Raw genomic sequence first — 13,119 nt, forward strand, 5'->3', positions numbered from 1 at the left:
ACACAGTGGAACCCTGTCTCTACTAAAAATACAAAAAATTAGCCGGTCGCAGTGGCAGGCACCTGTAGTCCCAGCTACTGGGGAGGCTGAGGCAGGAGAATGGCCTGAACCTGGGAGACGGAGCTTGTAGTGAGCTGAAATCGAACCACTGCACTCCAGCATGGGTGACAGAGTGAGACTCTGTCTCAAAAAAAAAAAAGAAATGAAAATATCTGCTTTATGGGTTTATATACATGCAAATATATGCAAAAAAAGCTAATGATATGAGGAGATGAACGGTTCTACATTTTATCTAAGGATTTCATGGAGTTGCTATTTTACCTTTTCCAGTCTTTATCTCTATGTATTCAATGGGAAAATCCTCAATGAGGATTCCTCAGTGTGATATACAAAATGTTCAATTAGTCATTGATAGACGCAGTGAGTTAACTTCTGGTGTTTATTTGGAGCTCTCACAGCTAGGATTAAAAACTCTTGGCTGTAAACTGACATGATGAGGAATTATACTATGCTGTCCTCTTCTGTACACTCGTCTACCATCACAATTTTTTGAACTTGCCAAAGGAAATTAAGGGAAATTTTTTCCCTCAGACCTACTCATCTCCCTTTCATAAGTTTTAAGGTAGGGCACTGTCTAGATTTCCTACAAGCTCATAATCACAGAGGTCATATTTGTCAGGAGAAAGCTTTCTTGCATCAGGATTAAGTAAAGATGTTTACCAACCATGGCTTATGGTTCCTCCAGAGGCAGAATGGAGCTTAAAAAGCATTGCTGAAGCCAAAAAGTGATGAAAGAAGTTGATGGCTGCCCAGAGGATAAAGAAAACATGCTACGTTTTACTTCGCAAGCAGTCACAGCCCATTTTGGCATTAATCTTGCTTCTGACCATGATATGTTTCTTACTGGTCTTTCTTTGTATTCCACTGATTGTACACTTAAAATAGAGGCCTTGATGAGAGTGGTAAAAGGAATAAATTAATCCTTCTAGAGCTGATGCCTTGGTGAGCTTTGAAGCACATTGAGCAGAGTCTGAAATCCTTCTTCACTATGGGGTAAGTCGTGTCACACTCGACACCCATTGAAATGGCACAAGGATCAAGATGCCAAAGAAGAGACTCAGAACCAGTAAATGAGATATAGACTTTCAGTGGAAACTTCCACAGAGAGCAGAAATCACAGTGTCAGTGGGCCTAGCTGAATAACCATGCCCGCTTGCAAAAAACACGCAGTTTGTATAGCCTTTTCATTTAGCACTTCTTTTTCTGAACAAGCTTTCACCTGTCAGCCCTCATTGAACAAAAATGGAATAGACTCAATTCTGTGTGTGACCCGTATTCTTACACCACATGTTGGGACAGCACAGGGGCTCAGACATTCCTCATAGATAAAGAGTAATCTCCAGGTTGACCATGACAAGGTTTTTTAGATTTGGAACTCCGAACACTCAGAAGCATCTATTTATAGAGGGTCAATAACCAGGTATGCCCAAGTCAAGATAACACTGTCAGTTTCATCCATCATATAGGCTGGTTTAGGCAGTGGAGTTGGTAGAGTCTGTTTCTGTTACGGGTGTGACTGGCTGTATACAGGCTGCTGAGGTGACCTTCTCCATATTCACTGGGCCACGACATTCTGGGGCCCCAGTTCCACTATTTTCCAAGGCATGACATGCTGAACAAGACCCTGAAATTGTGGTTCACTGTGACCAGGCTGAGGCTCCCTTTAAAAGGCAGAACTGCCAGCTTGGTGTCCTATTTTCCTTGTCATTCTAATGTACCTTTTGATAAGGAGACCAGAAAAGAGTATTTTAGTATGGAGACCAGAAAAGGGTCTGAATATGTGACAGCCCTCCTCATAGTGTTGGTACTATTTATTCATGACTCTTAGGTGTCAAGAAAGTTTGAGAGATCTCTCTTCCTAGCACAGCCTGAGTAGGCTAGAGCACTGTGACCCTTAATGCTTAGCTGATGCGATCTTCACAGAAATTTCAAAAAGTCATAGAATATGCAGGGTAGAGAAAGAGTTGGTACAAATAACAACTTGCAGGTGAAATAATTGGAGGCAGGAAGAAAATGGGATCTGCTTGGAACAGTAGACACACCACCTAGGTGCAGCTGAACAGTCAAGTCTGTTCTCTGATTTGAGCCTTGTGTCTTGGAATTAACAGGTCCAATTCTGCTCTGGCCTGAGTACTAAAATTTTGGTTCTAGAACCAAATGTGAACTCTGGACTCTGGAATTCCAGTTGGGTTTCACAGGCCAGTGGATTAAGGAGGCCCACGTGAGCCCACAAAAGGGGCTCTGGATGGCTTTGCCGCAGATGACTGGTTGCTTTTGTGCCTAGACTCTCAAGGAAGAGGCATGCTCTTCCTCAAGGCAAGCCCAGGGAAGTCTGAAACTTACGGGTGTCAGTGAAGAAAAATGGCAATGCCGCAGGCCAGTGCTTTTGCCCCTCCTGACTTGTGGCTTTGGGGATTCCGTTTGCCCATCAAAAAATGGGCAATGAAATCCCCTCAATGACTGGCTGCTCACCCCACATTTGCCAGGCCTCTGCACAGTGCCCACCCAGCACCTCCAGGTATGTCCTGTGCTTCAAAAGGCTGAAGAATCTCTGGGCTGAGTTAAGGGCTCTGAGAGGGTTTGCCCACTCTGGGACCTCTCATGCCTACCCCTTTATGTCCGCCTGGCAGCTCAGCTTGTCTGCTGCCTGCCAACCTTATTGTCTGCTTTTGCCAAGCCGATGTCTTCACTGATTGGCTAGGGGAACATGCTCACTGAAGCCCAGGTGACCTATCCTTTCTCCAATGCACAGCCTCAAGGAGATGCCACCCATCTTTCCTTTTAGATTGTAATCTTAGGGGGTTAGAGAACACTAACTTATTGACTAATTAATCGGCTCTAACTTGTTGACTAATTAATCTGCTCTAACTTGTCGACTAATAAATCAATAAGTCACTTAATGTTACAGGATGGGTGTGGGACTTGATACTCTTGATTTCTTTCCTCAAGTGGGACTGCACTGGGCATTGCCATCCTGATTTTGTTGTGAAAAAAAGCTAGCAGGTGAGGCAGGATTCAAGGTCCAGGAACAGAACAGAGCACCTAGGCTGGCCTGCACAGGCCCCTCTGAGGCCCTTGCCGGCAGGAGGGCTCACTGGAGGTCCAGGCCCCTTTTCTGGGATGGTGACCATAGCCCCTTCCTAGACCTCCAAGGACGGCCTACTTTTTCTGCAACTTGCAACCACTGGATTCTAAGGGGTGAGTATCCATTTGTGTGTGTGTGTGTGTGTGTGTGTGTGTGTGTGTGTGTGTGTGCGTGCACGCGCGCACGCGGACATGGTCTTCTGCTCCATTTCCATAGGATGTTGTCCTAGAAGAAATTCCTAGGGAATCCTGGGACTGTGCTGGAGATTCTCAAACTGCCAAAGTCAGTAAGAGTGTCTGAAGAATATAATTAATAGTGTTTTCTGCACATTACTATGTCAGGGTTATTTTTGTCAAAAAATGTGTAAAAAAAAGTTGTTAATCCTTTACATTATTTTAATTAGGTCATCAAATAAACCTTTTATTTTCTTCAAATTTATTTTTATGACAATCACTGAATTTTTGTTTTCTTCTTTGTTCCCATTGTTACCTGTTTTAGGGAAAAATATTTAAAAAATGTGATACACAAATACTAACAAATGACAGCAATTTATTTCAAATGTAATTAGATTTCTTAAATGAGTAAATAATTTCAGGAAACTTAGTTTATGTTAATTGTACAAATTATTTTTCATCTTATCCTCAATCTTAAAAAAAATTAGGTAGTTATGCAATTCAAAATTGATAGATTTTTATATAGGCAACTTAAAAACATTGTATTGGTCACGTTGGGTAGTATAATTCTCATATATTTTATCTTAGAAACCAACACAATTGACAACGGATATTTATGGTATCTATAAAAGTGACTTTATAAACATGCTCTTATAGTTGCTAAAATTTTAGGAGGAAAAAAATCTATTGTAGCCTTCATTAGTAGAACTTAAAGATTATAGAAATGAGATTACATTTACCGGCTAAATTAACCACAAAAACTGAAACAGATTCATTTACTTATTCTTTATCTTTCATTATCTGATAATGAACAGATTTAAAGGTGCTCAGAATCTGCGTCAGTATAGGAATAAAGCAAAGAGCTCTTGTGAAAGAATTATTGAAAACATACAGAACAAACATGTCAATTATATTTAAAAACTTATCCAATTCATAGGCCAAAAAATACCACTCTTACAGAGTTTTACTAGTGGCAGAATCCAGCTTTTCTTATGACCTGGTACAATGTAACCTCTCTTTATATATCATCTGATTGCCCGAAATCTACCCAGAACAGAAGGCTAATCCTGCCAGTTCCTAAAAAGACAGTCTTCACACATACCCCATTTTCATTTAAGCTTGTTTCCCACATCAACCTTTCAGTAATGTCTGCCAGAACTACACTTCTGAAAGTCCAGGACAGCAGGGCAGAAATAAAGACTCCTTAGGTTATAAGAAATATTTGGTTTTGTTTTTCCATATCACACAGTATTTCTATCCTCAGAGACATTAAGTTGAGGATGAGCTGCTTCAAAATCTAGAAGTAAGGCTGGGCATGGTGGCTGATGCCTGTAATCCTAGCATTTTGGCATGCCCAGGTGGGTGGATCACATGGTCAGGAGATCAAGACCATCCTGCCTAACATGGTGAAACACTATCTCTACTAAAAGTACAATAAATTAGCCAGGCTTGGTGGAGGGTGCCTGTATTCTCAGCAACTCAGTATACTGAGGCAAAAGAATAGATTTAACCCAGGAGACAGAGGTAGCAGTGAGCTGAGATCGTGCCCCTGCACTACAGCCTGGGCAACAGAGTGAGATTCCATCTCAAAGAAAAAAAAAAAATAAATAAAATGGAATGTAAAAAAATGGTGTGACAATTCTGTCTAAGCCAGAATCTAGAGGAGGAAGATTAAGCCATATTTTATTAATCTAAATGAAAAGAGTTCAGGGCATTTTAGCTTTCAATAACTGTGATGAATACCCTTAACATGTGTCAGCCATTCCAGGTTTGACTGCATAGACTAACGCTCTGCCTTCCTCCATAGATGTTTAAATGTAACAACATAATCCAATAATTTTACAAGGTTTTCATACAATTATGATCTCTTTTTGAGAAAAATTCATGTCATTTATTTATTATAGATATTTTCTATTTTTCACTGGAGACAATAGGCTAATTTTAAAAAGAATATTTTTTCTAATCATGTAGCTTCTATTACATAGCCAGTTTTGTCTTTTTTACTTCAGTATATGCCAAAAAGACCTCATGACTTATTAAACATTCAACTATTTACTTGAATAAATTGGCCCTATACATTTAATAAGCTCAATTATATCAATTTTATGAAGTAAAATGAATGATAACTAAACAAAAATTGGATAATTGCATTTTCTAATTGAAACAAAATATAAAATATACTAAATAAATATCATTCAATAATGCACATACTGTGAAATTACTCACATGTGAAAATTATTTTGTGAACACCATTATATTTCACCAAAGCCACTTTCGTAATCTGTGAGGAAATTATACAAATAATGTTTTACAAAACTGGACAAAAACAAAATTGTGTATTATGTTTACAGTTAGCCACAAATGAACACATATAAAAAAGAATTTGCATAAGATATTTCAAGGCCAGGAGCAATGACATATTAGATAAATACATTTAATACAAAGCAGAGATAATAAATTTGCTTTCAAATTCTTCAAAGATTCTGATTTGCTGGTGAATTATCAATGTTTGTATAATTACCTGTTTCATTCTAATATTTTGCTTTTCTTCTCAAAGTAGGCACATGACTGTAAACAAATATGATTATTCTCTATAAATCTGTTACACCTTAATTTTATTTTACTGAGATATGTCTGTACATTTAAAACCACGTAAACCAAAACTGAAAGTCTGTGTATGTTTAGCAGACCAGAGAAGTCATGTTTTCAAAAAAAGTAGGATAAAATTTTATAAATAGCTGTTCAGAATTCTGAAACATATAGTTCCATTATACTCAAAATCTTCATTGCAACCATCATAATAATCTGTAGTTACAAGAAAAACAAAAATGTAAGTGGTAGAAACCATATTCCCAAAATTATTTTAAGTTAAAGACCACTAACAAAGTAACCACTAGAGATGTTATTTCACTGTCACCTGATAGTATATTGTTACCATCTGTTACCTACAACCTTGAGTAAGATGGGAAAAGTTAACATCAGTGGCAAAATACACATGGAATGTAAAATAGCCATAACACAAAAACAACAATTTTGGTTTATTAAAACAAATTGTGTTCACACGTTGTCATTAAAAAGGCATTTGTAAATTTACTGTATATTGATTATGTTAATTTGCAAATGGTAAAGGAATTTTCTTCTAAAATTCATATGGTTTCTCTTGCTGTGCAGAATACTATCCTGATCACTTAAAACACTCCTATCATCCTGTCACATATAATGCACCGTTAACATGGCCAGATGCAGTGGCTCATGCCTGTAATCCCAGCACTTTGGGAGGCTGAGGCAGGCAGATCACCTGAGGTTGGGAGTTCCAGATCAGCCTGACCAATGTGGAGAAACCCCGTGTCTACCAAAAATACAAAATTAGCCAGGTGTGGTGGTGCATGCCTGTGATCCCAGATACTCAAGAGGCTGAGGCAGGAGAAGTGCTTGAATCTGGCAGTTGGAGGTTGCAATGAGTGGAGATTGGGCCATTGCACTCCAGCCTGGGCAACAAAAGTGAAACTCCAACTCCAAAAAACAAAAACAAAAACAAAACAAAACAAAACAAAAATCTGCTGCAAACCAACCACTAAGTGGCCTTTCTACTTAGATTTTCTTCATTTACATTAGATTTCAGTTTTCTTAACCTTCCATGAAAAAGAATGTAAATCTGTCTATCTAATATAGAAGAACCTCTCATAACTCTGGTACAGCAACAATTGACCATGTTCTTTCACATAAACACTAGAAATGAAGAAAGCATCAAATGTAGGAGTTAAATTACATCAATACTTGCTTTTGAAAGTGATATTACATTTTATTTTTTGTTTTTGTTTGAGATGGAGTCTCACTCTCACCAGGCTAGAGTGCAGTGGTGCGATCTCGGCTAACTGCAACCTTCACCTCCCAGATTCAAGTGATCTTCCTGCCTAACCCTCACATGTAGCTGGGACCACAGGTGCTCACCACTACAGCCAGCTAATTTTTTGTATTTTTAGTAGAGATGGGGTTTTGCCGTGTTGGAGAAGACGGTCTTGATCTCTTGACCTCTTGATATGATCCCCTCAGTGTCCCAAAGCACTGGAATCACAGGTGTGAGCCACTGGTCTGGCTTAATTTCTTTCAAAATAAAAAAGTAGGTTTCTTTTAGAGGAAAGTAATCAAGATTGCCAGCTAGAATCTGCTGGACTGTGTAGTTCTCACAGAGAGAAATGCAAAATATGCATAAATACAGCAGCTTCAACTGAAACATCCAGGTACTAACATTGGGAACAATCAAAGAAATGACTTATCTATTAGAGAATGGAGTAAAGCAAGGTAGAATAATGGGCCATCTGGGAAAAATATGAAGCTAAGGGAAACTTTCCACCCAGTAAATCAGTAATTGAATGTGTGACCCTGACAACCCATGATTCTATCACTGATCTTTGCAACCCTCAGGTAAGGAGATACCCTCGTGAACCCACTTCATTATGGCCTTCTGTTTAACAAACAGTGCTACATGGAGTCCCAGCAGAGCAGCCACCCAGGCCAGTGCAGGGATTCAAGAGCCTTAGATAATCTGGCTTTCCAGTCTTCCAAGAAAAATTAGCTGTACCTCCAGCAAAGCAGGAGGTTACATCCTTGTACGCTCCCATAGGAAACGGGCAGAATCCAGGGGGCTGAGCAGTGATGGTCTGTAGGACTCATTTCCACAATTCCTCACAGGGTAAGATCTCCTGGCTTATAATTCCAGCCAATCATTGAAAACAGTATTTCACCTCCACATGATGGAGCTACCAGAAAGAGGAGTGGGCCACCATCTTTGCTGCTTTGGCAAGTTAGCCATTCCAGCCTTCAGGCTTTGAAGAGCTCAAGCCGACGGGACAGAAAGAATCTCCTAGCACAGTACAGGTGCTGTAAAAAGACATGTCCAGATTGCCTATTAAAGCAGGTCTGCAATCTCATTCCTCCTCACTGGGAAGTGCTTTCCAACCATGGTGTCCATGTACCACCACTGGTGCTATTTGATCAATGGAATTTTGGAATGTCTTTGCGATATAGTTCCTGGAGGGAGGAGTGAGCTGCCCTTTTTGCTGTTTGTGTGACTTAGCTGTTCCAGCCTTCTGGCTTTTGAGGATCCAAATAAACTGAGGATGGAAGTGGTACCTCTGCCCAGCAGAGCTGTCCTACAGAAATGTGGCTAGATTGTTTTTCAAGTGGGTCCCCAATTATGTTATACTCACTGGGTAAGATCTTTCAACTGAGATTTTTGCTACCTCCTATACGTGCTTTTGGGCTGGAAAAAGGTCTAACCTCTCTGGGATAGGGCTCCCAGAGAAAAGGGCATGCTGCCATTGTTGCTGTTTTGCAGCATTTACTGGTGATAACTTCAGATACTGGAAAGTTGGAGATGACTAGAAACTGCAATGGACACTCAGAATAATGCAACAGCCCTTCAGAAAGTGGCCACATTGTTATGTAAGGGCCTGTTCTCCTATATTCTCACTAGGAAGGTTCTCCAGGACTGGCCCACTAGCCAATCATTCCCAGAGTTATTGAGCCAGTAGCAAGTTAGCAATTCCCTGGACAGAGACTCCAGCACCAACTGAATATATTTCTGCCACTGCTTCTGCAGTAGAACTGTCCTTGCTTGCCTCGGGCTAATGAAAAGTCCAAAAACTTAAGTGCATTATTCACACCTTAAACAAGCTGCAGTTTACCCAAGGAGAAGAGGCCAGTCCAACCTCCATGGGTTTCACACACTTCTCACTGCTCCTCACCAGACAGTGAACCTCTACTTGGCCAGAAGCACAGCTCCTCCATCCTGGGCTGACTGCACTGAGGGATTACTGACCTGCATCTCTCTGAGATGCAGCAACCCAGAAGAAAAGCAAAGAGGTGGAGCAGCAAGCCAGCCTATGTGGTGCCCAGTGGGTTTGGCACAAGAGCATCTGTAGCAAAGTGTGGCCAGTGATGGCCATTTCTCTAGGCTAAACCTTCTCTCGTAAGATACTTTAGCCCTAGAGAACTTGTTGGACATAATTTCTGCAGGATAGTCTTGCAAATGAGAAGAAGCTGCTCCAACTGAGCACTCCTTGGTCTGCTGGTGTCTCCCAGGATCCCAGTCTGGCTGCAGCCACTTTCAGGGCAGTCTCAGCTCCTCTGGAAGAGTAGTTTACCATACCATAACATCTGCATTGGTGGATGATGCCTGAGCCCTAATTGCTCCAGCAAAGCAGCCCCTGTGGCTGCACCAGCCCATGTGTATGTTCCCCATACTGCAGCTTCTCCGGAGCCCATAGCAACTCCTGATAATACTTTGGTGGCACATATCTGCAAAGGTGGGTTGGACTTTGCTTGACCCACCAGCAAATAAGAATGCAGTATTCCCCTGCCACCCACAGCAGCTTCCGCTGTAGATGAAGCTTTGGTGGGCAGACAGCCAGAAAGCCACAACTCTGCCTTTGTGTTAACACTGTGCAGAGAACTGTGTATTCTCCCATACTCTGAACAATCACTTCTTTATTGGTGGGGGCACAAAGAAGGCATCACAACATTCACTGGTCAGTATCCTGCACCAAGCTAACACAACCAACCATTAGTGAAACAGCACACACAGTGTCCAGCAGGTACCTCCTCACCCACTTCCCAAATTCTTTGCTCCTGCCACTAAGGTAAATGCCCAAAAGCAGGCAGAAACCCATATTCACTATCACTTTGCTGCAGCTGTGGCATGCTAGTCCTACAGAGTGATGGACTTGAAATTTCAAGGAGCCAGAGAAGACGGTTGGAAATAAATACAACTGCCCCAGAGGGTGCAGCCTCTGAGTTGGGAGCTGGGCATTGTCTCCCTGCCACCAAAAACAAAACAAACAAACAAGCAAACAAAAATTCCCAGGAGCAAAGCCTGTAGGCTGAACCCACCTTATACCACAATTAGATATTAGAGACCATTGAATAGGATTAAAAAAAAAAAACTCCATTCAACGTTCAGCAACCTCAAAGACAAGCCCAGAAAGATTCAACAAAATCCGTGCAAAAATGTTGAAAACACAAAAAGCCACAGTGACTCCTTTCATCCAAATGACCAAATTCTGTAATTTGGTCATTACTGGGGTTATCCACATTTCCTTCATTTGAATGTTGACCTCTCTATCTAGGCTGGAAAAATTCTCATGGATGACATCTGGAAATATGTATTTCAAGTTGTTTTGATTCTTCCCATCGATTTCAGGCATTCTTTTTAATCATAGATTTGGCTTCATTACATAATCCTGTATTTCTTAGAGACTTTGATTCATTTCTCTTTATTCCTTTTTCACTATTCTTGTCTGTCTTATTTCAGAAAGCCAGTCTCGAAGCTCTGAGATTCCTTCCTGTGCTTGGCCTATTCTGTAATGGAATAATTTGGCCTATTCTTGGCCAAATTATGTAATTTGGCCTATTCTAGGCCAAATTACGTAATTTGGTCATTTCAGCAAGGCCTAATATGACAGAAGTGGAATTCGGAATATGGATAGAAATAAACTTCATTGAACTACAAATATAAGTTGCAACCCAATGCAATAAAGGGAAAAAATTGCAGGAATTAATGGAAAAAATAGCTAATCAGGAGGAAAATGTGGTCAACTTGATAGAGCTGAAAAACACAATACAAAACTTTATAATATAATCAAAAGTATTAACAGCAGAATAGGCCAAGCAGAGGAAGGAATCTCAGAGCTTTGAGACTGGCTTTCTGAAATAAGACAGACAGGGACAGTGAAAAAAGAATAAAGAGAAATGAATCAAAGTCTCTAAGAAATACAAGATTATGTAATGAAACCAAATCTATGATTAAAAAGAATGCCTGAAATCGATGGGAAGAATGAAAACAACTTGAAATACATATTTCCAGATATCATCCATGAGAATTTTTCCAGCCTAGATAGAGAGGTCAACATTCAAATGAAGGAAATGTGGATAACCCCAGTAAGATACCCTACAAGAAGGTCATTGTCAAGACACAAAATCATGAGATTCTCCAAGGTCAATATGAAAAAGCAGTTGAAGTGAAAGGCCAGGCCACCACTAAAAGATGACCATCAGACAAACAACAAACGTTTCAGCTGAAATCCTACAACTCAAAAGAGACTAGGGGTCAATATTCAACATTCTTTAAAAAAAGAATTCCAAACAAGAATTATCAGGGGAAGCAGCCCCCAATATTTCAACATAGGTTCTTTTCTATTTTCCATAAGTGTCAGCTGGTCTGAGAAATAAAGAGGAAGAGTAAAAAAATAAAGGGATGTTTTACAGCTGGGCCTCTCGGAGTGACATCACATGTCAGCAGGTTCTGTGATAACCACCTGAGCCACAAAACCAGCAAGTTTTTATTAGGGATCTCAAAAAGGGAGGGGTGTATGAATAGGGAGTGGGTCACAGAGTTCACATGCTTCATAGGGCAATAAAAGATCACAAGGCAAGAGGGCAGAGCAAGATCACAAGGTGAAGGTGAAATTAGAATTACTGATGAAGGTCCATGTCCCACTGAGCATGCACTGTCATTGACAAACATCTTAACAGGAAACAGGGCTTGAGAACAGACAATGGATCTGACTAGAATTTGCCAGGCTGGAATTTCTGAATCCCAGCAAGCCTGAGGGCACTGCAGGAGACCAGGCTGTATTTCATCCCTTATCTTCAACCGCATAAGACAGACACTCCTAGAGAGGCCATGTTAGAGACCTCCCCCTGGGAATGCCTTTTTTCCCAGGGCTATTCCTTGCTGAGAAAAGAATTCAGAGATATTTCTCCTATTGACTTCCTGTGAGAAGAGAAATATGACTCTGTTCTCCCTGGCCCCATAGGCAGTCAGACCTTATGGTTATCTCCCTTGTTCCCTGAACATTGCTGTTATCTTGTTCTTTTTCTGGGTGCCCAGATGTCATATTGTTGAAACATACATGCTTTACAAAAAATTTGTGCAGATAACGCAATCATCACAGGGTCCTGAGGTGACATACATCCTCAGCTTATGAAGATGAAAGGATTAAGAGGTTAAAGTAGAGACAGCCATAGGAAACAGAGTATTGATTGAGGAAGTGATAAATGTCCATGAAATCTTCCCAATTTATGTTCAGAGATTGCAATAAAGACAGGCATAGGAAATTATAAAAGTATTCATTTGGAGAACTGACAAATGTCCATGAAATCTTCACAATTTATGTTCTTCTGCCATGGCTTCAGCAGGTCCCTTCATTCAGAGTCCCTGACTTCTCACAACAAGAATTCTATATCTTACCAAAGTAAGCTATGGAAGTAAAAATAAGTATGATCCTATTCAGATAAGCCAACACTGAGGAACTTGATTACCACAAGACCGGCCTTACAAGAACTTCTGAAGAAAGCATTAAATAAGAGACTATTACAAGTCACTAAAAAACAACAGCAACAACAGCAACAAAACCACAAAAGTACATAAACAGCTGGCACTATAAAGCAAATACATAAATGTGCAAAAGAGCCAGCTAAGATCACAGGGACAGAATCAAATCCACACATAAAAATGCTAACTTTAAATGTAAATGGGCTAAATATCCCAATTAAAAAACAGAGTGGCAAATTGAATGCAGAGTCAATATCTAATGGTATGCTGTAATTGAGACACCCATCTAAAATAAGATAAAAATAAATGGAAAAAGAAAAATCTACCAAGCAAATAGAAAACAGAAAAAAAAGCAGCCGTTGCAATTATAGTTTCTATCAAAACAGACTTTAATTCAACATAGATTTTTTAAAAAGACAAAAAAGAACATTATGTAAGAATAAAGTGCTATATATGCACCCAAAACA

Source organism: Pongo abelii, chromosome Y, assembly GCF_028885655.2.
Source record: "Pongo abelii isolate AG06213 chromosome Y, NHGRI_mPonAbe1-v2.0_pri, whole genome shotgun sequence".
NCBI classification, from domain to species: Eukaryota; Metazoa; Chordata; class Mammalia; order Primates; family Hominidae; genus Pongo; species Pongo abelii.